A 27,431-nucleotide genomic window follows, 5' to 3' on the forward strand; every position below is an offset into this window, starting at 1 on the left:
GTGGGAGTGGGCGGGGCTGGGCGGGGAGCGGGCGGGGCTCGGCGGGGGAGCCGGACTCCGCGGGGGAGCGCGACCCGGTCCCGGCCGCGGCGGGCGTCGCGTCTTCGCGTCCTTGGGGCTTGTCCGCCGCCTTGGGCGTCCTACTAAGCAAGACCGGAATTGGGAGCCGCAGCTCGTGGAGGGCGGGGCGGGGGAGCGTCGCGGGGTAGCCGCACCGCAGCCCTTTCCCGCGGGGACCGCGGGGTCCCGGGAGAGTTGGAAGCGAGGGAAGGTTTGCGCGGCGCGGTCCACGGAGCACCAGGCGGGCCGCATGCTTTCGGCCTCAAAACTTGAAAGCTGTTGGGGAAAAACGCGCTGAAAATAAAGGAAACGGGCTCTAGACTCCCGCCTTTATATATAGCTTCCGCATAAGCTGGGAGGTCAAATCCACATTCGGGTTTCTAGAGCTCCCGGGGTTGCAGACAGAGCTGCCGCTCCGCTTCCTCCCACCGCCGTCCTCACCGTCCGTCCGTCCGTCCGCCCGCGCAGCCGTGCCTGCAGCTCCAGGCTCCGTCCGCGCGCCCGGCGCCGTCGAGGCCGCGGCTCTCGGCTCCGTGACTGGCCCCGGGGACGCCAGCTGCGGGGCTGCGTCCCCCGAACGGGACGTTAAACGCGCAAAGCAGATTGCGGAGGGTCGGAGGAGGCGCGGCGTTCGGAGACGCAGCACCGTGTACCGTACGGGCAGATGCAGGTGTGCTTTTACAAATGAAAGGGAAAAAATAAAATAAAATAAAAAGGAAGGGGAAGGACGGGAGAACTGGAATGAACGGCAGTTCTCACGCAGCCACACAGTAGCGAAGGCGGCGAGAACGAGTTTATTCAAAAACGAACTGACACCCAGTGCCCCCAACCCCCGCCCACTTCCCCTTCCGCTATCCCTGGGCGACGGGCACCGAGGGGGGCACTTGGGATGAGCACTGGTCTTAGGTTGTATGCTGGCAAATCGAACTCCAAAAAGAAAAAAAAAACGTAAAAAACAAAAACGACTGACCGCAGGGGAAAGAGCCGAGCTCCATTCCAACCGGTGCAGAGGTGCTTACATGGGGGAGGGGGACTGGGGCTCAGTAGAATTTTTTTCTTTTATTTATTATTTATGATAGTCACAGAGAGAGAGAGAGAGAGAGAGGCAGAGACACAGGCAGAGGGAGAAGCAGGCTCCATGCCCCGGGAGCCCGACGTGGGATCCGATCCCGGGTCTCCAGGATCGCGCCCTGGGCCAAAGGCAGGCGCCAAACCGCTGCGCTGGGGCTCAGTAGAGCAGAGAAGTGACAAGTCACGGAGGCTCGGCCAGCGGCTGCGATGAGGCAGCTGCACCCGCTCGCTGGCAACCTGTGGGGTCAGAACCTGCTCTCCCCCAGAGCTGGGGGGCGGCCCTGTCCTTCCCGATGATTACATTTCAAAGGGATGATTCTCAGGTCCCGGAGAAGGACACTCTGGGCTGTGAGAGGAACATACTCCCAGTGGTCAGCCCTTTCTAACAGATGCCCAAGAAAGGGAAGCCAGGAGCCTGGGGTCAGGATTGGCTGCAACAAAGAGGAAATTCCCCTGGCGCTTGAACTCTCTCAATGGGGCGTCTTAGAGGGGGGGGGGGGGGCTGCATCTCCACGGGGGCTAGAGCCCTCCTGGGGACGTGCTCTTAGGTTGCTAGAAAACGTGCGAGTTTGGTCACATGTCTTCGTGCAGAAGTTTGCATGAGTCGTTATCCGCGGAAAGTCCTGCAGCTCTCAGAATTACATTTAGGGAAGGAGAAGAAATGGTTTCAATTGTATTTTTAATATTCTGTGTTGTGCCCAAGACTGCGAATCTGAGAAAACCACCAAGGAGCCGACACGGATGCAAGTACATGAGGGTTTATTAACAAGCTGGAGCTTGGGTCCGAGTATACCCCACGGGGCGGGGCAGGGACTTGAACCGGGAGGAGGGGTACAGCTGGGTGTTTATGGGCTGGTCTAGGGGTAAGGTGGGGTTTTTCTAGGGTGGGGGTGTGAGAATCTCCAGTAAAGAGGTCCCACGAGCTCTTGCTTCCTTATTCCGATAAGGGCTGCTTTGTGGTTTTCTCTGTGGCCGGGCGGGGTAAGGCAGACTGGGTACCTGGTGACAGTGGCCTGGTCACAGTGGCCGGAGATGGCAGCTCAAGCTCCAATGGCTGGACTTGTGCCGATGTTAAACTTGAATGGCCCTAATTTTCTCGGCCTCCACATTTTGTTTAAGAGCTGGGAAGTGTAGTACAGTAGGTGTTCCATATTCTTTTAGAGTCTTTGGTATACAGATTTTCCCCCCATGATTTTAAAACTATTTGACTAAAATAAGCAGAAAGCATAGTCCAGCCATTTCATTAGCAACCAAAACCATGTTTACTCTCTTCCCAACAGGGGGATGATGCAGAGCCGCATGTTATTATACCCACTTCCAAGCCCAGGACCTTACCAGGATGTTCAGTCCTTCTGTGGGGAAAATTTCTTTTAACATGGAGATGAGGGTTTTGGTGACAACCATCAAAAAAGAGTAAAAGGCATGACTCTAGGTCAATTTACCATCCTAATTTCAAGACCTCCACTGCATCACTTCAATTGCTGGTGGGTTTTCAGAAGCTTTTCTAAAATGGTTTTAAACACTATTATTATATTGAGGTGCCTCAGGACTCAGTTGGTTAAGTGTCTGCCTTTGGCACAGGTAATGATGCCAGGGTCCTGGGTTGGAGGCCCCAGGCAGGGTCCCTGCTCAGTAGGGAGCCTGCTTTTCCCTCTTCCTCTGCCACTCCCCCTGCTTGTGTGCTCTGTCAAATAAGTAAGTAAAATATTTTTTAAATGTTTCAACTTATTAAAAAAATTCTATCAGTTATTTGACAAGCAACTGTTCACTCGCTGACGTGTTTCCAATCCTTGGGGCTCATGGGTGGCTCAGTGAGTCAAGCGTCTGCCTTTGGCTCAGGTCATGATCCCAGGATCCTGGGTTTGAGCCCCACATTGGGCTCCCTGCTCAGCAGGAAATCTCCCTCTCCCTCTGCCACTCCCCCTGCCTGTGCTCTCTCTCTCTCTGTCTCTGTCAAATAAATAAAATCTCATTTTAAAAAGGTGTTTCTAGAAGATCCCTGGGTGGCTCAGTGGTTTAGTGCCTGCCTTTGGCCCAGGGCGCGATCCTGGAGTCCTGGCATCTAGTCCCACGTCGGGTTCCCAGCATGGAGCCTGCTTCTCCCTCCTCCTGTGTCTCTGCCTCTCTCCCTCTCTCTCTCTCATAAATAAATAAATAAATAAATAAATAAATAAATAAATAAATAAATAAATAAATCTTTTATGAAAAAGGTGTTTCTAATCCTCAAGTATAATTCATGTTTAGCATAATTAGTGATTGCTTTACACTCTGTGTGGTAAAAATATTATTTCATGAAAAATATGTCACTTGACATTTCAAGCATTCTTCCCCTTATAGAAGTAAAGGCAAAGCTTCTGACTACCCCTCTTTTTACCAAGGCCAGAGCTTCATGAGCATGCAGCCTGTGCAACAGCTCAAGACCCATGCTTAGAAGGGCCTGTACTCGGTGCAGGGCTCTGCTACTGCCATCTTGAAATTCCTAATGATTTTGGACCAGGAGGTCTTTTCTTTTCCTTTTGTACAGGCCCTCCCCCCGCCGCCAAATTACATAGCTAGTCCTGGATAGGGTCAATACAGTATTAATACACACTTGATATTATTTAATGATAATATTTTCTGGAGTTAGATCATTTGTCCTTTACTCACCCACCTGTTCTGTGTTCTGCTGAGTTCACTCTGAGTTCATCACCAAGATGACATCCTTTTTTCCTCCAGTGGTAATTCTAGGAATCTGGTTGTTAGGTGAAGTCCTTGAAACTTTGGTTCCTCTTTCTTGAACAGGTTCTACTGGTTTACTTTCCATGGTGTTTGGTGTTTGCTCATGTTTGGCTTGTTAACATCGAAGCTGCAGTTACCACAGACCTCAGTGGTAGGGGAGTCCTCTGCCAAGAAGCCTCTGCTCCTCGTTCTCTTGCTCTGGCTCAGGGTCATCCACACTTTCCCCCCACCTTGCCTCATTTTCTGGCAGGATAAACACCACACTGGGTTGTTTGACTCCAAGCTTGGAGTTTGACTCCGAGCTGCTCCCCCTTGCTAATGAGTGTGTTTGTCATCATAAGCTTTTCTTCTTGCTCTGAATCTGGTTTGTCCACATTTTCCCCAATACACCTCACTTACTGAGATGACAAGGACCACACTAGGACCACAGAACATTTTCTAGATGGCTGCAAATTTTTATGGGTGTAACTTCTGAGTGTTTTGTGCTTTAAAAAAAATCTCACTGTCCTGCCATTTACCTCAATTGTTATGTACTTAAAAAAAAACTACAAGTTATTTATAAAAAAATAGATACAAATCCCAACTACATGAGACTACAAGTAGAATTTGTTAAATTTTGGTAGTGGCTCTCTGCTTTAAAAAAAAAAAGCCCTTTTCAAGAGATAGAGATGATTTTTATTATGAAATCATCTGTTTATATTTTCTTACATTTCTCCTTCCTTCTAATTTTAAGAATATTTCATCCATAAATGAGGAAATCTTTCTGCTCTTGTGTTTCTCTATATCCCTCTGGACCAAAGGGAGTTGGAATCCCCTTATTTATAACCCAGTGCTGTGCTAAGGTGCTGCTGATGGTGGTGACCGTCTGGGACTGTGCACAGTGCAGCCATTCCAAGATGCGTGTCTAAAAAAGGCACACCCGGTCATCCACATAGGATATGTTACCTGCCTGCATTTGTGCAGATAATTGTACCCCCACACCCAGATAGGAAGGTGTAGAATTATGCTGTATTATCCTTGGACAAAATCAAGTTGCAATTTTTCTAAAGGGAAAATTTAGGTCTCTCTTTTTTAAAAAAAGATTGTATTTATTTATTCATGAGAGACACAGAGAAAGAGGCAGAGACACGGGTAGAGGGAGAAGCAAACTCCCCGCAGGGAGCCCGATGTGGGACTTGATCCCAGGACCCCAGGATCACGCCCTGAGCCAAAGGCAGGCATTCAACCACTGAGCCACCCAGGTGTCCCAAATGAGAAAATTTAGGTCTCTTGGTTTTAAATGAAACTTTTATAAAAAATAAAAATATTTTCCATCTATTATTTGCTGTTCTATGCCATATAATTATATAATTTATATTTTATTATGTGTACTTAATTCATATTTTGACACATAGTTTATTCTCAATAAATATTTGTTAAATGAACTAAGGGAGGGGGTTGAAGTATTTTTTAATGAAGCCATTCACCTAGACCGCTGGTTGGGATTGAGGCAGGTAGGGATTGTGAATTCGTCCGTGTGGCCAATTGTTATGTTAGTTTGTAGAGTTTATTTCAGTTTTCATTATAATATTATTACACCATTTCTTTTAACAAGAGATAAATGATGATAGCCTTTGTTCTTTTATTCATATTTGAGCAATCTCTTCTTGATTTTCATGTATTCCTAGGTGAAGGTGAAGACCTAATAAATTGTATTAATCTATTGCCACATTAAAAATTACCCCAAAACTCAGTGTCCTAAAATACTGATTATCTCACAATATCTGTGTGTCAAGAATTTAGGAGCAGGTGAGTGGATGTTCTGAGTCAGGGTCTCTTGAGGTTAGTCAAGATGTTGGCCAGGTTTGCAGTTATGTAGTCATCTGAAGGCTTCACGGGGGCTGGAGGATCTGCTTCCATGGTGGCTCACTCACATGCCTGACAAGTTGGTGTTGGCTCAGGGTCCTCTCCAAATAAGTCTTTCCCTGGGCTACTTGAATGTTCTTTTCACATGGAGTCTGCCTTCCCCTAGAGTGAGAGGTTAAGACAGACCAAGATTGAAGTCACAATATTTTTTTGACCTAGCCTCAAAAGTTACACACCCATCATTTCTGTAATATCCTATTGGTTACACAAGTCGGCTCTGTTCAACATGGGAGGGAACTACAAAAACAGCTTGAACACTCAAAGGCAAAAAGTCACTGAGAGCCCTCTTAGAACCTGTCACTTGAGGTAACATGAAATCAGATGCATCATCATTGTCCAACCAACTTGTCCCTGAGATCCCTGCCCAGAGCATCTCAGCTCTGCTTGAGCTACTTTTCCCCTGAACTTGTGAAGGACTCTTAACAGGCCCCCTCATGCAGGCACTGAGTGATACAGACCGTGTACTCTCACTCTGACAATGATAACCACTTTTTAGTTCTTTTGTAGCCTCCATTACACCAAATGTAGGGCTGGAAGTATAGATGGAGTCCAGGAGTTCTTGTTGAATATTAAAATATTGATTTCTGTTTCAAAATACTGATTTTTGAGCTTCAGAATTCTTTTTTTAAATTTTTTAAAAAATTTTTATTTATTTATGATAGTCAGAGAGAGAGAGGGGCAGAGACACAGGCAGAGGGAGAAGCAGGCTCCATGCACCGGGAGCCCAACGTGGGATTCGATCCCAGGTCTCCAGGATCGCGCCCTGGGCCAAAGGCAGGCGCCAAACTGCTGCGCCACCCAGGGATCCCTGAGCTTCAGAATTCTAAACTTTCCCAGGAATTTTTCTTTTTCTCCTACAAGGGCAGATGTCTTCATAATTATCAAAATTACTTCAGTTATTTGTGACTTTAAAATCCCATTAGGATCTGCATTCCAAGATTCTTTAAACTACTGAAGCCCAACATTTAATTTAATGATAAACAAAACCAAGTCAATTCCCATTCACAAATGACAAATCAACGGTTGGCAACAATTTCAACATCTGCTTTTAATTCACTTAAAAGCGTTAAGCAAACAGTGATTAAAAAGAAAAACCTAGAAACTATAGTATTTCTCCATTATTCTTCTAGTAGTTGTCCTTACTAACCAAAGCTGACTTTTATTTAGTAAGTTATGTAGATGGACCCGAAATAAACATTTTGATGGAGATTGACCCATTCCTGGGTCTGGGATGGTTATGTTTTAATGTGGGAGCCTTTCCTCATTCCAAATTTGTTCTCAAATATTCCAGACAAAGGACTCTTGTTAGGGTTGAGTCACTGCTTGTTGGAAATAGGGATAGTAAACAATATATTAGCTGGAACTAGCCTAAATTTTTAAAACTTACTGCTTTTTGTGAGTTCACACGCACAACCTATAAACAGTATTCTTAGACAATGGCTGTGCTATTCTTTATGTGTGATCTGTCTCCAGTCACCTCATGCTCTTATAGTCACCCTTTGTTTTAGGTATATGTCTTGCCAAATAAAATAGTGAGCAAGGAACCATCTAAGGTTATTAAATTTAGTTACATGATATATGCTCTTTTAACAATATCTATAAAAAAATACAGGTATGTTATATTTTCTATTGAATATGTTATTTCCAGGCTGGTTTCTCCAGTACCCACACTTTAAATTGTACATTTTATCACTGTCATTTCCACATGCTAAATCCACTTAAGAAGAATACAAAGTTAAATAAAAAAGAATTCTTAGGATATAATGAATATGAAAATGGCCACAGATACAAAAGCATTTTTAAAAATTTAGATTAAAAAATTTCTTCCCTATAATTTTTCTCATACTTTTATTCTGGACAATATCAACTATATATCTGTTGTTAATTTCAACCTATAACCTGATAACTCCTATATTTGTATCTTAGCTTTAGCCTTTCTTTTGTACTTTCCATCTGTAAATCTAGCCATCTAACTAGGAGCTTACACAGGATGACCCACAAACTCAACATTTCTAAAACCAACTCATCACGTCTACCTGCTTCCCAATCCTTACCATTTCTGCAGAGGTGAGTGGTTTTATCATATTTCCAGTCCTCTAAGCCAAAAACTTGGGAACTATTCTGTCTTCTTTCCTTCTTCCTTTCCATAGGTCATCAGGGTCTATTGATTTTTTTTTTCTTCCCTAAACATAGTTCAGGTCGGGTCCTCCTTCTTCTTCACCCCCACAGATTTTCTCTTGCTTTTGTTCCTTGTTATGTTTTACATGAAGGGATCCTTAATTAGTTTCTACCTTCTCCCACTCTTCCCCAAGTAGTCACAGCCTCTACACCAGGAGTTCAAACTGGCAGCACTCAGACTGGATTTACTTAACAGTTTTTATTTTGTTGTTATTTTTAATTAAAAAAAAAACATTTTATTTTTAAGTAATCTCCACACCCAATGTGGGGCTCAACTCAAAACCCTGAGACCAAGGATCACATGCTTTACCAACTGAGCCAGCCAGGTGCCCCTCTTGTTATTTTTAAGTACTTGAATATGTTTTTCTTTTTTTTTTAAGATTTTATTTATTTTTTTTTTGAGAGAGAGGGAGAAAGAGAGAGATGGTGAGAGAGAGCAAGAGACACAGGAGGGAGTAACAGGCTCCCCACTGAGCAGGGAGCCCACCCTCGGACTCTGGGATCATGAGTCAGCTGAAGGCCGACCTTAACCAACTGAGCCACCCAGGGACCCCCACTTGAATGAATGTCTTTATATATATTTAAGTTCCCCTCCGACTCCCCTATCACTTTAGACTATACCCTGATTTACACATTTGTTAATTGCTTGGTCCTCACAGGTGTTTGAATTTGTGCCTCTTGCTGCATATTTTCTGAAATGGGAATCTACACAAATCCTTTCGTTGCTCATCATCCTCCATAAAGAATGTTCAAATCCTTATCAATGATACAATCCTGTCATGATCACAAGTAATTTCCTTTCTGCACTTATAACATATACATCAGTCACTTTATAAGGCCTCAGATATATCCTGTTGCTCCGTGACTTTATGATTTTGTTAACTGCTTATTTTCTCTTGTTACATTTTATGAACTTCTCTCAACTGGTTATGCCTAGCCTTAACCCTTGAGCAACATTTTCTCAGTAACCCTTTCTCTCAAGCAGAATTATTCATTTCTGCCTTTTGTTACCACTTCCCCTTAAATACAACTCAAGCACTGCATTTATCACACTTTAATTATGTGTTTATATATTTGTTTTCTCCAATAGTGATGAGATCCTTGAGAACAGTTTAATATGTTTATATTTCCAGAGCCTGTATAGTATTGGATACCTACCTGTGATTTGGTGTATGAGTAGACGAATGAATGGAGAGTATATATACATATAACATTATTACTGCAAACACTTAAAGAGAATTTACTATGTGAAGTATTGTTTTAAACACTTCCATTAATTCATTTAATCCTCCCTATGAATTAGCAATGAATGAATATGAAATCTTAGTTTAAGTTAAATAGGCAAGTGATTTTTCTATCTTCATGATTTAAGAAGCACTTGAAAAGTAGGAATAATTATTGTTTGTAATAAATAAGAAAATAAGTTAATGAAGATCCACAAAAGATGAAAAAGAAGGAAGACATTACTTCAGGGTCCTTATTATATATCACAATTAGGTGTGATTGTTCAGTTGGATATTTCTGCTTCAGCTTAATGAAATTCTTCCAGAGTGAGGCAAAATCTTATGCCATCATTTTTAGCTTGAAGCAAAGAATTTCTTCCTCCCATAAAAATATTATTTTAAAAATTATTGACTTGTACAAAGTATTTTATGATAATTTGTCAGCAGAAACAAAGCCTATGCTCCTACATAAGGATAATGCTTAAATTTTGCCTAGTCATAGTCTTTACAGTGTCTAATGAGGCTCTACATAATCTGCAACCCTAACATTCCCTTTATCTGGAAAGCCCTTTCCCCAGATATTTTTATGGTTCTCCTGGCTAAAGAGTATTCAGGTAGGCCAAGATATGGGAAACAAAACAGGGAGGGAGTGACCTGATCTAATGCAGGAAAGCACCAGGCATGTTGGTGGTTGGAAGAGCAAGTCAGTGATGGTACAGAGAGCTCAGCCAGGATTTAGTAAGGAATGGGGAGCCACTGAAGAGTTTCAAATAGGAGAGAACCTCAAAGAGGACTCTGAGAAGAAAGCTTCACAAAGATGCATGTTGACATGAGTTCCAGTTGGACTGAAGGTGGAAGAAGTTGAAGATAGATCAGGCCAGAGGCAGTAAGATCCTAAATGGGGATATTAGCCACAGAGCTGGAAGAAAAGTAATACAAGTGAGAAAGATTATGGGAAGAAAAAGATTATGAAAGACAAGAGAAGGAGGGGGGATGGTCCAGATGATGGTCACAGCAGAAACAGAACTCTCAGAGGAGGATCTGTTTGAGAGAAAGGTTGGATGGAAACGGGGTACGTTAATTAGGCAGTTGCAGATAAGGCCATGGCCCAGAAAGTTGGATTGAGTTTAGTAAAATTCTGATTCTTGTTCTTCCTGTAGATGAGAATTAGCAAATCAGGAGACAGAAAATGGCAACGGACACTCTTGTGCCACTATGAGAGGTGAATTGGTGCAATGTTTTTGGATGGGAATTTGGAAATGTTCATCATCCAAAATATGCATACCCTCTGAATCATTTTCTTTGGAATTTATCTTATAGAGATATTTGTACCATCGAACAAGAGTACATACAAGGATGCTCACTGATGTATTGTTTGGCTTGTAATGGCAAAAAATTGGAGTCAACCTAATTATCTATCATTGAATGTGCATCTGTTTGATGAAATAACAGGTCACTACTAAAATAGAATAAGGTAAAGCTATGTATACTGACATGGAAAGACGTCTGTCATAAAAACAAATTGTAGGATGTGCCAACTAGATGTGAGAAATCCTTTTACAATGCAGTATATATATCAAATGATCACCACATATACTTAAATAACTTACAAATCTTATTTGTGAATTATACCTCTATAAAGCTGAAAAACATTCAATAAAAAATAAAACTCTTAAACATTTCCTCCCAACCACTAACCATATTCCACTGATGTGTGTTCTAGTTCTACAGCTTTAAAAAGCTAGGTCAAATAGCAAGTCACTTCTCCCTAGGAATTGTGTTAAACATTTCATTCATTTACTTTTAATTAAAACAAAAGAATTGGGGGGAAGCAACTGGTATTTGGGGTATGTCTGGTATTTCTTTCACTTTTTCCAAAAAAATGGAGATACCCATTTGGATGTGCACATGGAAAAGTCTAAATGAATATGAAGAATATTATTAACCATGAGAGTTTTTGATGGGTAGGACTCAAGGGAACTTTCATTCTATACATCTATGAATTGTTAGAATTTTCTCCACTGAGCGTGTATTACCTTTAGTAAGAATAAAAGTTTGGAGTTTTAGAAAAACCACATACAGATTTTTTTTTTAAAGGAGGTCAGCAGTTCTTAAGGAGGATCAGTCACTGATACTAAAGCTGAGATCATAAAAGTCAATCAAAGCAGGGGTGCCTGGGGGATACAGTGGGGTAAGAGTCTGACTCTTGGTTTCAGCTCAGGTAGTGATCTCAGGGTCATGAAATCAAGCCCACATTGGGCTCTGGTCAGCTGGAGTCAGCTTGGGTTTCTCTCTTCCTCCCCCTCCATCCCTCCCCATGTCACTCTTGCTTGCTCTCTTTCTCTCCCTCAAATAAATAAATCTTGAAAAAATAAAGTAGATCAAAGCAAGCAGAAAAACATATGAGGGACCTAATGCATGAGACTACGTGGTACATGGTATATAGGTGTATGAAAATGAATGGAAAAGGCCCTGCCCGGTTTGGCATCTCCTGAACATTCTAGTCCCCTCTCATACCACATTCCCCTCTGCCTCCCACGAGCTTCCCCACTGTTCTTTTAATAAGCCTTCAACACATGGCCTTTGCTCATGCTTTCTCTGGAAAGATCCCCTCACTGTTGCACACACACAGACCTGAAAACACACACATCCTACTTTTATTTTGCATCTCAGTTCAAACGTCACTGCTCGGAGTACTAGAGCAGTGTTTTGGAATATGGCAGTCCCCTTTATTCTATTTGTCTTTAGATACACTATATGTGATCCGAATGGGAGAATTAAGAAATTAAAAATGAGACAAGGGAAGGAAAGCAGAGGATGAGGTTATATTTTGGTAATACTCATGTTTCAAAACATTTCTTCCTGCTATATATTGTCTTGTCTACTGGCTTCTCCTACTTTTAAGTTTGCTGTGGTTCTTCACAGATGTTGCCTATGCATGGAGGTAAGAGAAATGAAATGAGTAGACTGTGAACTCCTTCAGTATTATAATTACCATTTCCTTTGAACGAGTTCCTTTCTGCCATCACTCACTGAGCCTTTAGAGTCTACCTAGTTCTGTTTGAGACCCTGGGTGGAATGAGCTTATTTAGCCTCCATTTTTCCTCCCTGTAGCTCTTCTGTTCTCTTATTCAGTGCAAGCTCAGCCCATCACTGTGATTTTCAACCTCCTGAACATTGGAATAACCTGGATGGCTTAACAAACCCACACACAACGACGTGGGAACTTCACCGCCAGGGATCCTGACTCTGCTGTCTAGGGTCATACCCAAGCACCGTGGTACCCTAAAAGTTCCTTGGGTGATGATGATGTGCAGGCAGCACTAAGAGCCAACTGGCCTAAGGATGCCCGGGTGGCTCAGCGGTTTAGCGCCTCCCTTCGGCCCAGGGCGTGATCCTGGAGTCCCAGGACCGAGTCCCATGTCGGGCTCCCTGCATGGAGCCTGCTTCTCCCTCCTCCTGTGTCTCTGCCTCTCTCTCTCTCTGTGTCTCTCATGAATAAATAAATAAAATCCAAAAAAAAGAAAAAAACAACAACCACTGGCTTGAAAGATCTCTACTTGGAGAACTGGAAAACGCTTGACTTCTGGAAATCAAAGCCTGAATGGTTCCAATGGCACTGGTCTCTCAGATGGCGTCAGACCTGCTTCATTTGACAAGCTAGAGGCTGAAGGCAGAAAGCCCGAAAGGTGATAGTGGAGACATCTTCCCTGAATTAAGGCTGATGACTTTAGACCAGAGCACTTGCTTGTAGGAAATAATTTGATAACTTGTACAGCTGGATTAAAGTCAGTTGGTCATGGAGGAGAGGTGCAGATTTAATGCCCATGGAGACCTTTGCTCTCTGTCATTCCTGTCTCAAGACCTTAAGAACGAGGAAATGTTGGGACGCCAGGGTGGCTCAGCGGTTGGGCATCTGCCTTCGGCTCAGGGCGTGAACCTAGTCTGGGGATGGGGTCCCGCATCGGGTTCCCTGCGAGGAGCCTGCTTCTCCCTCTACGTCTCTGCTTCTCTCTGTGTGTCTCTTATGAATAAATAAATAAATAAAATATTAAACAAACAAAAGAACATGGAAATGTTACTTTAAGAGTTCAATGCAGGGGCGCCTGAGGCCCTGGAACATTATGCTTTATTCTTTGGCACAGTTCAGCGACCAGGACTCCTGAGTCCCAAACTCCGGGGGTTACTACCAGTTGAAACTGTAAAGCAGGCCAACCAACTGCCAGGCCTGGCTGGGCCACTCATCAGGTAGATGCGGCCTGCTTAACTCACCTGCGTGCTCAGGGCTTTGGTTTCTGTCCATCAGTGAACTGAAGGTCTAAGAGGCCTAGCTAAGCCCCTTTCAGCTTTAAAGTGACACTAGGTGGCACTCATGTAACTTCAATGGGGAGCAGTTGGTGCAAGTTGGCTGCCAGGCTCGGGTCCCTTACAGAGGCCTAGGGACAAGCTAGGTTTGACTTGGGAAATGATGCAGTTTTAGGAAAATTGTATCAGCCTCCTTTCATCGAGAAGAGCTTTTGATTCTGTGGATGCCTGTTGTGTTTTACTAGCTGCTTTCACTGGTTCTGTACTTCTGACTTCATATTCCTTTTCTTATCGTCTCAAATTTTAAAATGTCATAGAGAAAACTGTATCTATGGCTTAGTGATATTTGTAACACTGTCCAGACACACACGGTTGTGTGACATAAAAGCGAGTGTATCACCTTAGCAAGTACTATGTTCTCCCGGTCACGTGCTGCTGCACAAGTAACTCTGAAGAGAGAGATCCTCTGTCCCCACGCTGAAATTCCGAGCAAATGGGATTCTTACCTGCGACGAGCCACCACTGGACAGGGTCACGGAGACATGATTCTTGTTCAAAACCCCACAGCTGATTTGTCCTGGTGTTTCCAGGAGGTTTATTCCAGTCCAGGTCCATCTCAAGAATCCAGTCTGGCTCAACTTGGATTCAGAACTTGACCTGAAAGGTGGGGGGATGGGGGTTGGGAGCCTCCATGATCAGAACATTATCTAAAAGGTGATACTTTCAAAGGTCATCCAAGTCACCTTTCAGATGGTTTCCCTCAAGCTAGGACCACAATGGAAGTATCCAAGGATTTAGCAAAAAGATAAAAATAAACATGGAGGAACTGAGTTTGGGGTCTAACTCTGTACGATCTGAAATTTAAGAAGTTACATATTGTTAATTCATTTGGGAATAAGAGGTGGGTTTCAGTGACTTTGTCACCTCTCAATAGAAGGGACCATGGAATTGCCTGAACTTTCTGTGTTGAAGTATGGTCACAACTTCCAGGGTGTCATGTGGTGTTAAGGTTAGGGTAAGGGGATGAATGTACCCATGTGTACACACTGGTAGAAGAAGAAAAGGTCTAAAGCCAAAATACAGCAGTGGCATTAGGGGTGACCTTTATTGTCATCTGTATAACTTTCCCATATTTCTCAATTTCATTTTAATGATCATGAATCTGTTTTGTGTATTATTATTTAAAAATTTAAAAGAAAAAAGAAAAAAAGTAGATGATCAGATTTCAACAAAGGCACAGTTATTTGTTACTGTTTAACAAATTACTTTGCTTACGGTAAAACAGCTACTGTGATTTCTAAAGGGTCTTGTACTACTTGCTTTAGAAATGGAAATTACTGGATTCTGGTCTGATCACTGATGGCAAAGGAACACCTGAAAGACTCTTAATAGGTCTTCATAAATATATACAAAAGGAACCCTTAAAATGAGAGCAGGATAGAAATAATTTTTTTATGATTTATAATTCTCCTCTAATCAAATTGTACTACTATAATTATGGGATTGATTTTCTCTACAATGATGTTTTACATTTCAACCTCATGCTAATTCCACAAAGTTTGGCAGATAATCAGTTGTGGCTTCCTTTAGCATTTTTTATGACCACTTCTTTTTTTTTTAATTTATTTTTTATTGGTGTTCAATTTACCAACATACAGAATAAACCCCAGTGCCCGTCACCCATTCACCCCCACCCCCCGCCCTCCTCCCCTTCCACCACCCCTAGTTCGTTTCCCAGAGTTAGGAGTCTTTATGTTCTGTCTCCCTTTCTGATATTTCCCACACATTTCTTCTCCCTTCCCTTATATTCCCTTTCACTATTATTTATATTCCCCAAATGAATGAGAACATATAATGTTTGTCCTTCTCCGATTGACTTACTTCACTCAGCATAATACCCTCCAGTTCCATCCATGTTGAAGCAAATGGTGGGCACTTTTATGACCACTTCTTATTCTTAATATGCTCAAGGTAAAGAGCACCAGGCTTGGAAAAGATTTGGAGGAAATTTTGGCACAACTTTGGCACACCCTAGCAGTGTAAACACAGTCAGGTTATTTAAGTGTTCCAGGTTTCAGTTTTTCCATTTGTATGTAAAGCGGAGCATGGGTGCTCTTACTACCTCCAATCACCTCAGTTATTTATAAGGATAAAATAAGAATATACGCAACAAGACTTAAAAATGTATATGTGGGTTCTTTTCGGTAAACAGATGGAGTTAGGAGCACAAAAGATTCTCTTGGGGGAGTAACACTTGTAAAAGAAAAAAAGAGTAAGCAGGATTGCGCAGGTCCGACTGCGGGGCTTCCTCTGCTAGCCCAACAGGGAGCCGCAGAGCAATGGTGGTCAGTTCAAGGAGCGCATGTTGGATGGGAATGGCTAGTTCTTTGCTCCACTGCCTTGCTCAGTTGTTGTCTGGGGCCACCCAATGACGAGTGTGAACTCAGCTCCAGCGCAGAGCAGATCTTGAAGGAGCCAACAGCTGTGGGCTGTCAGCTAACCACACTTCTTGAAGCTCAGTACCAAGTCCTTTCTTGGAAAGGACTTCATATCCTATGTCTGCCACCACAGGCCCCTAAGATAACCCTACCTGGCACCACCACTTGAGACAGCTAACAGGTCAGACCTTGAGTTACGAATTCCCTTTCTCTGACCACAAACCTCTGTCCTTTGATACCATCCACTCTCTCTGAGCACTGAACATGCTCCTCCTACCCTCCATTATCCCTGTTGTCGATCCATTCCTGTCTTGACAGTTGCCTCTTTCTGATTTCTCTTGCCTCTGTAGCAAAATTCATCAGCTTGGACTCAAGATCTGGCATTTTAATGTTGCCTTCTCTTGCTCCTCTCTCTCTCTCTCTTTTTAAAGATTTTATTTATTCATGAGAGACAGAGAGAGGCAGAGACACAGGCAGAGGGAGAAGCAGGCTCCATGCAGGGAGCCTGATGTGGGACTTGATCCTGGGACTCCAGGATCATGCCCTGAGCCAAAGGCCCAGGCTCAACCGCTGAGCCACCCAGGTGTCTCCTCTTGCTCCTCTTGATCTCCTCACCGACGCTCATGTTTGTCAGATTGATTTCTAATTTTGAGTCACCTCATGGTCTGCTTTCCTCCAAAACTTGAGTGATAAGTCTTATTGGAGAAATGCATGGAAATCTACTGAATGGTAAACTACACTTCTGTGACAGCCAATTTAATCACGGCACTTACTGAAGCAATACTTTTATCCAATTCTTATTGTCTCTCTTTGGACTTATGTAGCTCGTAGGAGATAATTGACATTTATCCAATACTTCCCTGTGCCAGAGACATCTATGTGTTTGAAACACTGACGTCCACTCTTCTCCCTCCAAGTTTTATATGGCTGGTTGATACTACCCTGACTCTTGTTCAGTACCCACAACAGTGCCATAAACTTATTAAATGAAGGAAAACTAAATTTGTTATATGCCTATTGCATGCAATGGCCAGTACCAAATATTTTACGTATGTCATCTCATTTAATCCTCACAGGATTTCCGTCTTGTTTTAATAGTCTTGTTTCATAGATTTATTTGTTGCCTGTCTCTTGTCACTAAATATAAGTCCTTAAGGGCAAATATCACGTCTGATTAATTTCTGTAACTTTGTAGTTCCACTTCCCAAGCAATGCCTGAAACATGATCATGCTCGATGTAAGTTAGATAAGGGCTGAGGTAAGTGACAGAGCCAACAAAGGAAAGGTCAATGTCAAGGTTCAAACCCAAATCTGTTCAACTCTAAGCCTGTACACTTTGTGGCTCTGTCTGTATTAAGTGTTGTCAACTGCCCAAGGCCTCACAATAATTTTAAGAACAAAATTTGAATTAGAAGAAAATGATCCTCTACACCATACTTCAATCAAAACCATGAACAGTAATTATAGTTGTCACTTGCTTTATTTACTTCTAAAGAATGTACCTAATATTGTAGGAAGAATAATTGGCTAGTTCATAAATTTTTGTTTCCTCTTCAAACATCTGCTTAAAATCGTCTTCTTACCTTATCTGAGGTCATCTGTGGTTCAATAGATGGTACTGTGTTTGGGCATCATTTGGGTGTCAGTTGAATTCCATAAGCCTTCTGTTTCTTACCACAAGAAAGATATTAGCCAAATTTGCATATGCTAAAAGTTGATTCAAAATTATAAAGCGTGAATTAAACAAATGACATTTAGCAGAAAATAATTAAGGTCTTTAGTTAATCTTCCTTTTTGCTAGAATTTGGCTTTCAGTCAACCGATACCATTTCACAGTAGCTTACACTATGTGGCAAGCCCCAGAAAGAAGTTTCTGGACAGCTTCTAGTTCCCAATGGTAAGCAAATCTTTAAACCGCACGTTGAAATTGAACAATAGAGTTGAGATTTGAGATTTCCATTCCCACAACTAGTTGTAATGGAACCAAACAACTCTGAATGCGTTTTAGAGATTAATAAGACCTTCATTCATAAGGCATTTTATGAACCTTTCACTGTAAATGCCAACTATTTTTAAATCTTGTGATTCCATAATGAAAATGATTTCCTAAACAATTTGGGCAGCTCTGTAATAATTCTAATGGTTTCCCTATTCAAGTGCCTTTCAAAAATAGCCATAACATGTCTTTTAGAAATAGATGGATAAGTATTAACCAAATAAAAGCATATATTGAAAGTTTCTGCTAGAACAATGAAACCAAAATAATCTGTAAAATGAGGGTGTTGAGCTAAATGATCTTTAAGGCTGCTTTCAGCCGTAGGGGGGCAAAAAACCTATGGCTTTAACTCTGAAAAAGCTTAGCTGAAACCCTAATACAATTCACATATCTTGTTTTTCACGCTTTCCATGATAAATTCTTGCTCATTAATGTAACTCATATCTGGAAGGAAGTTAGCAACCTATGTGAATTCATCTACTTGTTTTAATAACATTTCATTTACATGTTTAATAAAATGGTCATAGTGTAACAAGAACTTCTGGTTAAAGGAAGAGGCATTTTTAGAAACGTGTTTTCCTTATGTTTTTTTTTCCCCCCAAAAGTGGCGACAGAATTTCAAGACCCAGTCTTATATTCCCCAGTTAGGTTATGCTGTATTTATATGAAAAAAGTGCTCCTATTGCAGCATCTCTCCCAATCATAATAATATCTTGCATTCATATCATGTTTTACAGTTAAACAAACTTATTTTTTCAGTTTTTAAATTTCCTATCACATTCACCTCATTGCCTCCTCAAAACCTTCTCATCACTCTTTGAGCACCTCCTCTCCTGGGCCCCTCATCCTCCATCTTTGATCACCTCAGTGGCCCTGAGGAGAGAGTTTGGCAGATATTCTCATTCAGAGATGAGCAAAACAAAACTCAGGGAAATGAGGTTATCAGCTGGTGGCTAATGATGCCCCAGATGACAATTTATATTATGTCTGTAACGTTAATTTGAATAAGGTTTTTGAATGAAAAGGAATCATTTTGGAAACTGAAAATGGATATGCAGCCCCACCCATAGCTTGACAAGTACTGGTTGAATTAATAAATGAACTTTAAATTTTTAACAGCACCTCATATTTTAGAAGCTATTTCTTTGTACAATTCTTTTGCAAAACACTAAGGCAACCTATAGCAAGAACCATAGCAAGGTCTTTGGATACGCTCTGATCCAGGAATTGCTCTTCAAATAATCTTTCATACAGAAAAAAAATCCTATAGAAGTAACATTCTCAAAGATGTTCTCCAGGTTATCAACCCCAACCAAAAGACTGAAACCACTTAAAGCCCAGGATTTAGTATCTGTGAAAGGTATTATTTATGGCTGCCCAGCAGGTTTCTTCCCTAATCATCCCCTTTATCCTTCCTAAACATAATGGTAGGCACATGACCCAAGGCAACCAATCAGACTACTCATCTCCACAGCCCACATTGATTGGTTTAGATGAGCCAGTAAAAGTCCTTTCCTATGTCTTTTCCTTAGGTCACCTCTTGCCTCTATGGTGAGGGATTGGACATATAAAACCCTAGCATTTCAGCCACACAGAGAAAGCCCAGTTAAGATCAACTAAGGCCAATACACAAGCAGAGGCAAGAGGTGAAGAGAGACAGAGCTGGCACATTCCTGAAAACATTGAGCTCTGGCTCTAGTCACACCTAACGCCTCTTCCACCCGTGCAAATTCCAGTTACTCAAGCCATTAAGTCTCTATTTTTTAAAGCTAGTTTAAATTGGGGTTCTGATATAATTAAAAGCCCTGATTACTACATGCACAGAAAGGAATGCTATGTAGCTTTAAAATAGCAATTATGAGGGTGCCTGGATGGCTCAGTCAGTTAGGCATCTGACTCTGGATTTCAGCTCAGGTCATGATCTCAGGGTTGTTAGACTGAGCTCCTGTAGGGCTTCACACTGGACTGGATGTGGAGCCTGTTTGAGATGGTCTCTCCCTCTCCCTCTCCCTTTCTCCACCTCTAAAAAATAAAAAAAAAATTAAAAAATTAAAAATAAAATAGCAGTTATGAAGACACATGGGAAATGTTTACAACAAAATGTTAAGTGGTAGCAACAAAAGACAAAATAGTAAGCGTGTGTGTAGAAGTATACAAGGAAAAAAGTGTATGTGTTTATAGTGCTTACTCCTGAGTGGGAGTGGAGAGGTACACTTCTCCTTTTCCTTTATATACTTCTATTACTTGAAAATATTTCAGGGACCATGTATAATATTGGTATTATCATTTAAAAAGAAATGTTACCCCCAAAATACATACCTTAGGATTATCATAATATAATACAATACACTTAGTCACCTGGAAGAGAATATTAAAATAATTATTGTGCTAAAAGTTGTGATTTTAGTAGTTTAAAATTTTTCAAAAACATCTTGAGATGATAATAATTATATATTGGCTTTTCAGCAAGAAAAAAGGGATTTTATTTATTATCAATTAATTAATTTGTACTCTATTTTAAATTTTCATTCCAGTTGTTAACATGTGGTGATATATTTATCCTATTTATTTATTTTAATTTAAATTCAAATTCAATTAGCCAACATATAGTAAATCATTAGTTTCAGATGTAGAGTTCAGTGATTCATCAGTTGCATAGAATACCTAGTGCTCATCACACCATGCGTCCTCCTTAACACCCATCACTCTGTTACCTCCTTCTCCCCTCCCTCCAGCACCCCTCAGTTTGTTTCCTATAGTTAAGAATCTCTCATGGTTTGTCTCCCATTGATTTCTTCCCTGTGTTCCTCTCTTCCCCTATGATCCTCTGTGCCATTTCCTATTTCCACTTGAGTGAAACCATATGACAATTGTCTTTCACTGATTGACTTATTTCACTCGGCATAGTACCCTCCAGTTCCATCCACATTTATATAAATATGATAGTATTCCATTATACACACAGACACACACACACACACCACATCTTTTTTATCCATTCCTCTCTGGATGGACATCTGGGCTCCTTCCTCAGTTTGGCTCTTGTGGACATTGTTGCTATAAACATTGGGGTGCAGGTGCCCCTTCAGATAACTACCTTTGTATCTTTAGGGTAAATACCTGGTAGTGCAGTCGCAGGATCCTAGGGTAGCTCTATTTTTAACTTCTTGAGAAACCTCCATATTGTTCTCCAGAGTGGCTGCACCAGCCTTCATTCCCACCCACAGTGTAAGACAGTTCCCCTTTCTCTACAACCTTTCCAAGATTTGTTGTTTTCTGTTTTAATTTTAGCCATTCTGACTGATATGAGGTGGTACCTCACTGTGGTTTTGATTTGTATTTCCCTGGTGATGAGTGATGTGGAGCATTCTTTCATGTGCTTGTTGGCCATGTGTTTGTCTTCTTTGGAGAAGTGTCTGTTCATGTCTTCTGCCCATTTCTTATTTTGGACTATTTGCTTTTTGGGGGTTGAGTTGAATAAGTTCTTTATAGATCTTGGATCCTAGCCTTCTATCTGATACATCATTTGCAAATACCTTCTCCCATCCTTAGGTTGCCTTTTAGTTCTGTTGACTGTTTCCTTTGCTGTGCAGAAGCTTTTTATCTTGATGAAGTCCCAATCACTCATTTTTGCTTTTGTTTCCATTGCATTTGGAAACGTTTCTAGCAAGAAGTTGCTGCAGCTGAGGTTGAAGAGGTTGGTAATTCTGTTCTCCTCAACGATTTTGATGGGTTCCTGTCTCACAGTTAGGTCTTTCATTCATTTAGAGTATTGTTGCATATGGTGAGAAAATGGTCCAGTTTCACTCTTCTACACGTGGCTGTCCAATTTTCCCAACCTCATTTGTTGAAGAGACTGTCCTTTTTCCATTGGATATTCTTTCCTGCTTTGTTGAAGATTAGTTGACCATAGAGTTGAGGGAAGAACAAAATGCATAAACATTGCTAGAGCTTTAAAAATGAAAACAAAGGGTAAAAGTAGCCTCATTTATTGGGAGTTTGTTTATAAATTTTAATTCCATTGTCAAGTTAATATTTCACTTTAACTCTACATTGCTTATAAGGTCATTCAGCACTAGATTCTTGGCTTTCCTGACCATTTCCTTACCATTCTTTTTCCTAACTCCTTTTAATGATTGTATGATCATAAAATTCATTCAAGTTGATTTATACTAGGACTAGTTGTGGAGGAAATAATTTCTTTTGTTTCATATTAGTATCAGTTCTGGTGGTTAATTCTGTAGAAGATATTTCAGCTCTCTTCTAGTCAGATTTGCTCACCTGGAAGATGAGAAATTTAGGTATACAATTTTGTATATAAAATACAGATTTCAGGGGATCCCTGGATGGCTCAGTGGTTTGGCGCCCGCCTTTGGCCCAGGGCGTGATCCTGGAGTCCCGGGATCGAGTCCTGCGTCGGGCTACCTGCATGGAGCCTGCTTCTCCCTCTACCTGTGTCTCTGCCTCTCTCTCACTCTATGTCTATCATGAATAAATAAATAAAATCTTTTAAAAAAATACAAATTTCACCCAAAGATGTGACTGGTTATTTGGTTTGGTTTATTTAATTTTGTTTAGGATAAAAATGTATCAGTGAATAATTTTAAATGGTCATCTCTTTTGGTAAATTTAGAGTACTAAATCTCTACATATTCTACTAAGAGAAGCGATATATACCTATACTCCATTCTTTCTACCTACATATTGGGGTGTATGAGATGTTGGTATAATTAGTACAAAGAGGGGGGGAAAAGCACAATGAACACAAGGCACAACATTTCTTTACCTTCAGTACAATAAAGCACTGTTTTAGCTCTGGCCAATAAAATGAAAAGTAACGTAAGTACTTTGAAAATGTCATTTATTTTCTCTTTACTTCATTTTTTTTTTCATTTATAGAGACATGATAATAGCTTCATTGACAATTTCCTAGGATTAGGATATCAATTGAGATTAAAAACAAAATCTTATTGGTGTATACCATAGAGAAAAGTGCACACAGAAGGAGTATACAGCTTGATGAATCTTGACAAACTGAACGCACTCATGTAGTAAACACACAAGGGAAGATGCAGATGTCCCCGTGCCTTAGAAACATCCTTCATACTCCAAGTCTCTGTTCCTTTGCCACAAGAACATTCGCTATCCTGACCTCTAACACCACAGATTTTGCCTGTGCTTGAACTTTACGTAAAAGGACTCATACACTGTGTATTCTTTTATGCCTGACCTGTTTCACTCAACATTATATTAATGAGATTCATCCACATTGTGTGCAGTTCTTTTTCTTTGTTGTCTGGTATGCAGTTTTATGAAAATACTGCAATTTATTTCTACATTTTCCATTGATGGACATTTGGGTAGTTTTCACTTTGGTTTACGACTTGGAAAACAAACATACTTATTTTTGTTGTGTATACCCAGAATTGGGATTGCTTTGTCAAAGCTTATATGTGTGCTTGGTTTTTGTGGATAAGCCAAGAAATTATACAAAAATACAAGTAATTTATGAGACATCTGGTTGCTACACGTTTTAAGGTGACTCGAGGTAACACTATGAATGTTACTTTATTATTCACAGCTTATTGTTAGACTGTTACTGCTCTCTGGAGTGGCCTTAATTAAGCTTTGCCTTTGTTGCGCCAAATAAACGTAAGCTCAGTAACTAAACTGAATTAAACTTTCCTGATTTTACATGATTGTTTCTCAGAAATGCTAACTATACCCCTTAATTCGACCGACAACAGACTAATTTCGCCCAATTTGGAAAGCTTGGAGGAGCTAAGCTTTATACCACAGGCCAGGAAAATTTAGCATAGAGCAAATATTTGAAATGCAAATCTAATTTCCCATGCAAAGTCAGTAACTCAAACACTAAGTACAGAATTCATCTAATTTCCCTTATGTCCACTATCTGACTTCTCCACCTCTCTACATCTGATTTTGTGGGCTATTTTGAGTAGTTCCACTACAGGTTTTGTTGTTGTTGTTTTGTTTTGTGATTTTGTTTTTGTGAGAATAAGAGAATAGAGGAGAGGAAGGAAAAAGCTTAATCTCAGCAATAGCCGTGGTATTAGCAGAGGAAGCACAACTGTGGGTGTATGAGGTTTTGCTCTGTTACCTCACTGATATCACCCCATTTCCAGTTAAGTGTTTATAAAGCACCTCTGTGTGCCTGACACTGAAAAGCCAGAGGTAAATAAGAGCCCTTAAAAAGTTCACAGCCTAGCGAAGGAGACAGGTACACATCTGGCTGTGAGCCCTAAAATAGCACTAATGAAGTGGATGTAAACATAAAAGGACCCTACTTTGTTACACAAGTGGATGGAAGTCAAATGAACAAGATAGTTTATTCTCCCTCCTGCTGCACTTTCGTTTACATTGTTAACTCCGTCGTAGGTTACAATTATAGTAATTTATTCAAGTGGAAAGTAAATCACAATCTGGCAAATACAGTTGACCCTTGAACAATAACATGGGTTTAACTGCAGACATCCACCTATGATGCAGATTATTTCACAGTATGGTGCTCTGAATATGGTTTCTCTTCCTTTTTTTTTTCTTAATATTTTCTTTTCTCTAGCTTACTTCACTGAAAGAATTCAGTATATAATACCTATACAAAATGTGTTAATCAACTATTTTATTGGTAAGGCTTTAAAAAAATATTTTATTTATTTATTCATGAGAGACACAGAGACAGTCAGAGACATAGGCAGAGAGAGAAGCAGGTTCCTCATGGGGAGCCCGATGCGGGACTGAATCCCGGGACCCTGGGATCACAACCTGAGCTGAAGGCAGATGCTCAACCAGAGCCTTCAACAAGGTGCCCCTATTGGTAAGGCTTTTAAAGAACAGTAGGGTATTAGTAATTAAGTTTTGAGGTTGTTGAAAGTTATTCACAGGTTTTTGACTGTGTGGGGTGAGAGAATGTTGTCACTCATAACCTCCACATTGTTCCAGAGTCAAATATATATGAATGTAACATCTGTGATGGAAAGTGGTTGTCTTTCTTTTTCGTGTTTATTTGCCTAGAGTTTTGTTTTGGTTTAGGGTTTTTTGGGGGGCAAGTTATTCCTGGAAATCACTTGACTCAAAGCTCATGAGCTGACTTCCACTGAGTCATTTCTAATTGATGCAGGTTGAGAAGCTCCTTCAAACTTCAAACTTCATCAGCCTCACTTTGTGTCCATTCCACTCTTTCCATCTCCAGACCCCCTATACATAGGCTTGTTACATATATTTGATAAGAATTTAGTGGACATTTTCTCTTTGTTATTCCATATGTGCAAAAATAAAAGAGTACAGACAATTAAACAATTAGGGGATTGGTACAGTGTACCAAACCTTAAAGTGCATAGGTACCCTAGAATATTAAAAATGCATATTCCCAAATCTGACTCCAAGAGACTTTGATTCAATAGTCTGGGCCAGGCCACAGGAATCTGCATTTAGCCTTTTGATGCTGATGGAGATGGCTCTTGGGTCTTATTTTGAGAAACTTCACTTTGGTTCCCATTTAAAAACGATGCAAATGCTCTCCATGATGGAGAGGATGCACATCTGTCTGGCCCCTGTCTTCACGCAGATAGCTATTGCTACCCCTTTCATCAGCAGCTTGCTCTATCTTTTTTGATAGACTTTGCTTTTTAGAGAAATTTAGATTTACACAAAAATTAAGGAGAAAGTACAGAAAGTTCCTGTAGGCCTCCTAAAAATCCCCTGTGCTCTATCTATCCCACCTTCCCTTTCTCAAACCCTTGACAACCATTGATTTTTTTTTTTCTGTCAGCATTTGCTGTTGGATTTTAGTGAAGAGGTATGCGGTGGCATCTCATCATTGTTTTAATTTGCAATTCCCTAATGACATATTGATTTTGAGCATCCTCTCTTAAGCTAACTTGCCATCTGTATGTGTAATTGCTAATATCATCTACTCCCAGTCTGTTTAAATATCTCCATTGGGCTGATGTCTCTTAATTCTTTCCAATCCCAGGTTGCTGTTGGCTTCAGGCGGGTCCCAGTAGACACCCTGTTCCTTATATCCTCCTTATTCCTATACTTCATTAGAACTGAGGGCCCTGGATTTTTCAAACAATATACCAGTACCTCTAGAGGCTTTGACTTGGGCTGCTGACAAAGAAATCTTTATTAAACCCTTGAAAATGATATTATTCAAGAGACACACAAGGGAAGTAAGTGATGAGAAGAGGAGGTACTATTATGAAAGTGGCCCCAGGACATTAGGTTTATCACAAAATCCTTTCCATGAGTCAGTTCATCTTTTCCATTTTAGTTTCAGGAAGGATATTTGACCCCATGGAATTAGGAGTCCTTTCCTACTTTTGCCAAACTGCTAAAGCCAATGAATATCCAAGTGAAACCGTATCCAAATTTGGGGCTCTGCTGACCACAGAAGACCTTCTGCCTGAGTTATTGCTCCTGAAGCTTTCACACAGCTGTCTCTAGAGAGCACAGAATGGAGGCCAAGTTTCTTGGATGAGCTGCAGTCAGTTTTCCAAGGATGTGGTTGATTCCAGAAAATGCACAGCTAATTTATAAGAGGTAGGAAGACGGCAACTGCCTTGAGAATAACATATTGGGGATTCTGGAGGTCAAGAATTGATCTCAGCCCATATGGGAAACTTTCACTAGTATGAACTGAAGAAGCTTGCATGAATCTACAGGCCATCGTAAAACCTCTGACAATGCTAGTTTATGTTTTATGTTTTAGAATGAGGTCAAAGATGAAAATCTTAAAATACAGACTTTGTCTCTGCATTGGCTGGGAGACTGATGGTATCTGAGCTGTCTGGAAGGAGGTTGGGGAGTCGGAAACTCCTTTCTTCATGTTGGTGCTAGTCCTGATCCTTGGATTTAACTATTGTTTTCAGTTTAACAGAGTCCAATATGTCTCTATATTTTAATCCTATAGGAGAATTTTTCCACAGTCTTTGAGTCTCTAGGAGCCAATAAATCACATTAAAAGAGGCCCAGAATATCTGTCTTCTTTCTTTGTGTCCTCGGCAAGATCATGCATTGTCTCATAGGATTGGTATTTGACAGATACTATTTTGGGTCTTCCAATGATTCCTTCAGTCTTTTTTGAGAACCAGAGCTCAAAAAAATCTGTGCAACTGGAAATCACCCCCAGTCCCCTGAATCCTGCAGTCCTAGTTTCAAAGAGGTCAGTGTCTTCTTCAGGGCCATGTGGAGGCTCCAGTGTATTCCTAGGAGAATGCATTCCTTGTATTAAGAAGTTATCTACAGAGCATCTTAGAGTTCTATTTGGTGATGTAGTGACATAAGATGTCTGTGGCTGAAGAACTTTGTAAGTGGTTAAATAATGGGACTGTTTCAGTGAACCCAGTAAGCCCTAGTTAATAAAATTCCCAATTGATGTGGAGACTATTCATTTCCAATGAAACTAGCAAGACAGGAATCTCACTCAGCAAGCATGCTGTCCTAACTTGTTGGAAGATACTGCAGCTGAGGGCTACAGCCATCATCACTCCATCTTTTTTTTTTTTTTTTTTT

The 27,431-nt window shown here is 40.9% G+C and overlaps 1 long non-coding RNA gene across 4 annotated transcripts; it reads left to right on the top strand.

The window, feature by feature from the left end:
- Nucleotides 1–51: 51 nt before the first annotated feature.
- LOC144305376 (uncharacterized) lies at nucleotides 52–26,902 on the top strand. Of its 4 annotated transcripts, none has more exons than XR_013372402.1 (4): nucleotides 52–730; nucleotides 2,412–2,615; nucleotides 7,720–7,821; nucleotides 26,191–26,902. It is a non-coding gene; the product is annotated as an uncharacterized LOC144305376 (long non-coding RNA). The 4 variants fall into 4 exon arrangements; XR_013372401.1 differs by lacking the exon at nucleotides 26,191–26,902 and adding an exon at nucleotides 8,592–10,300; XR_013372403.1 differs by lacking the exon at nucleotides 7,720–7,821 and having other exon boundaries at nucleotides 61–730; nucleotides 26,191–26,901.
- The last annotated feature ends 529 nt before the right edge of the window (nucleotides 26,903–27,431 follow it).

The sequence above is a fragment of the Canis aureus genome, chromosome 35 (assembly GCF_053574225.1).
Source record: "Canis aureus isolate CA01 chromosome 35, VMU_Caureus_v.1.0, whole genome shotgun sequence".
NCBI classification, from domain to species: Eukaryota; Metazoa; Chordata; class Mammalia; order Carnivora; family Canidae; genus Canis; species Canis aureus.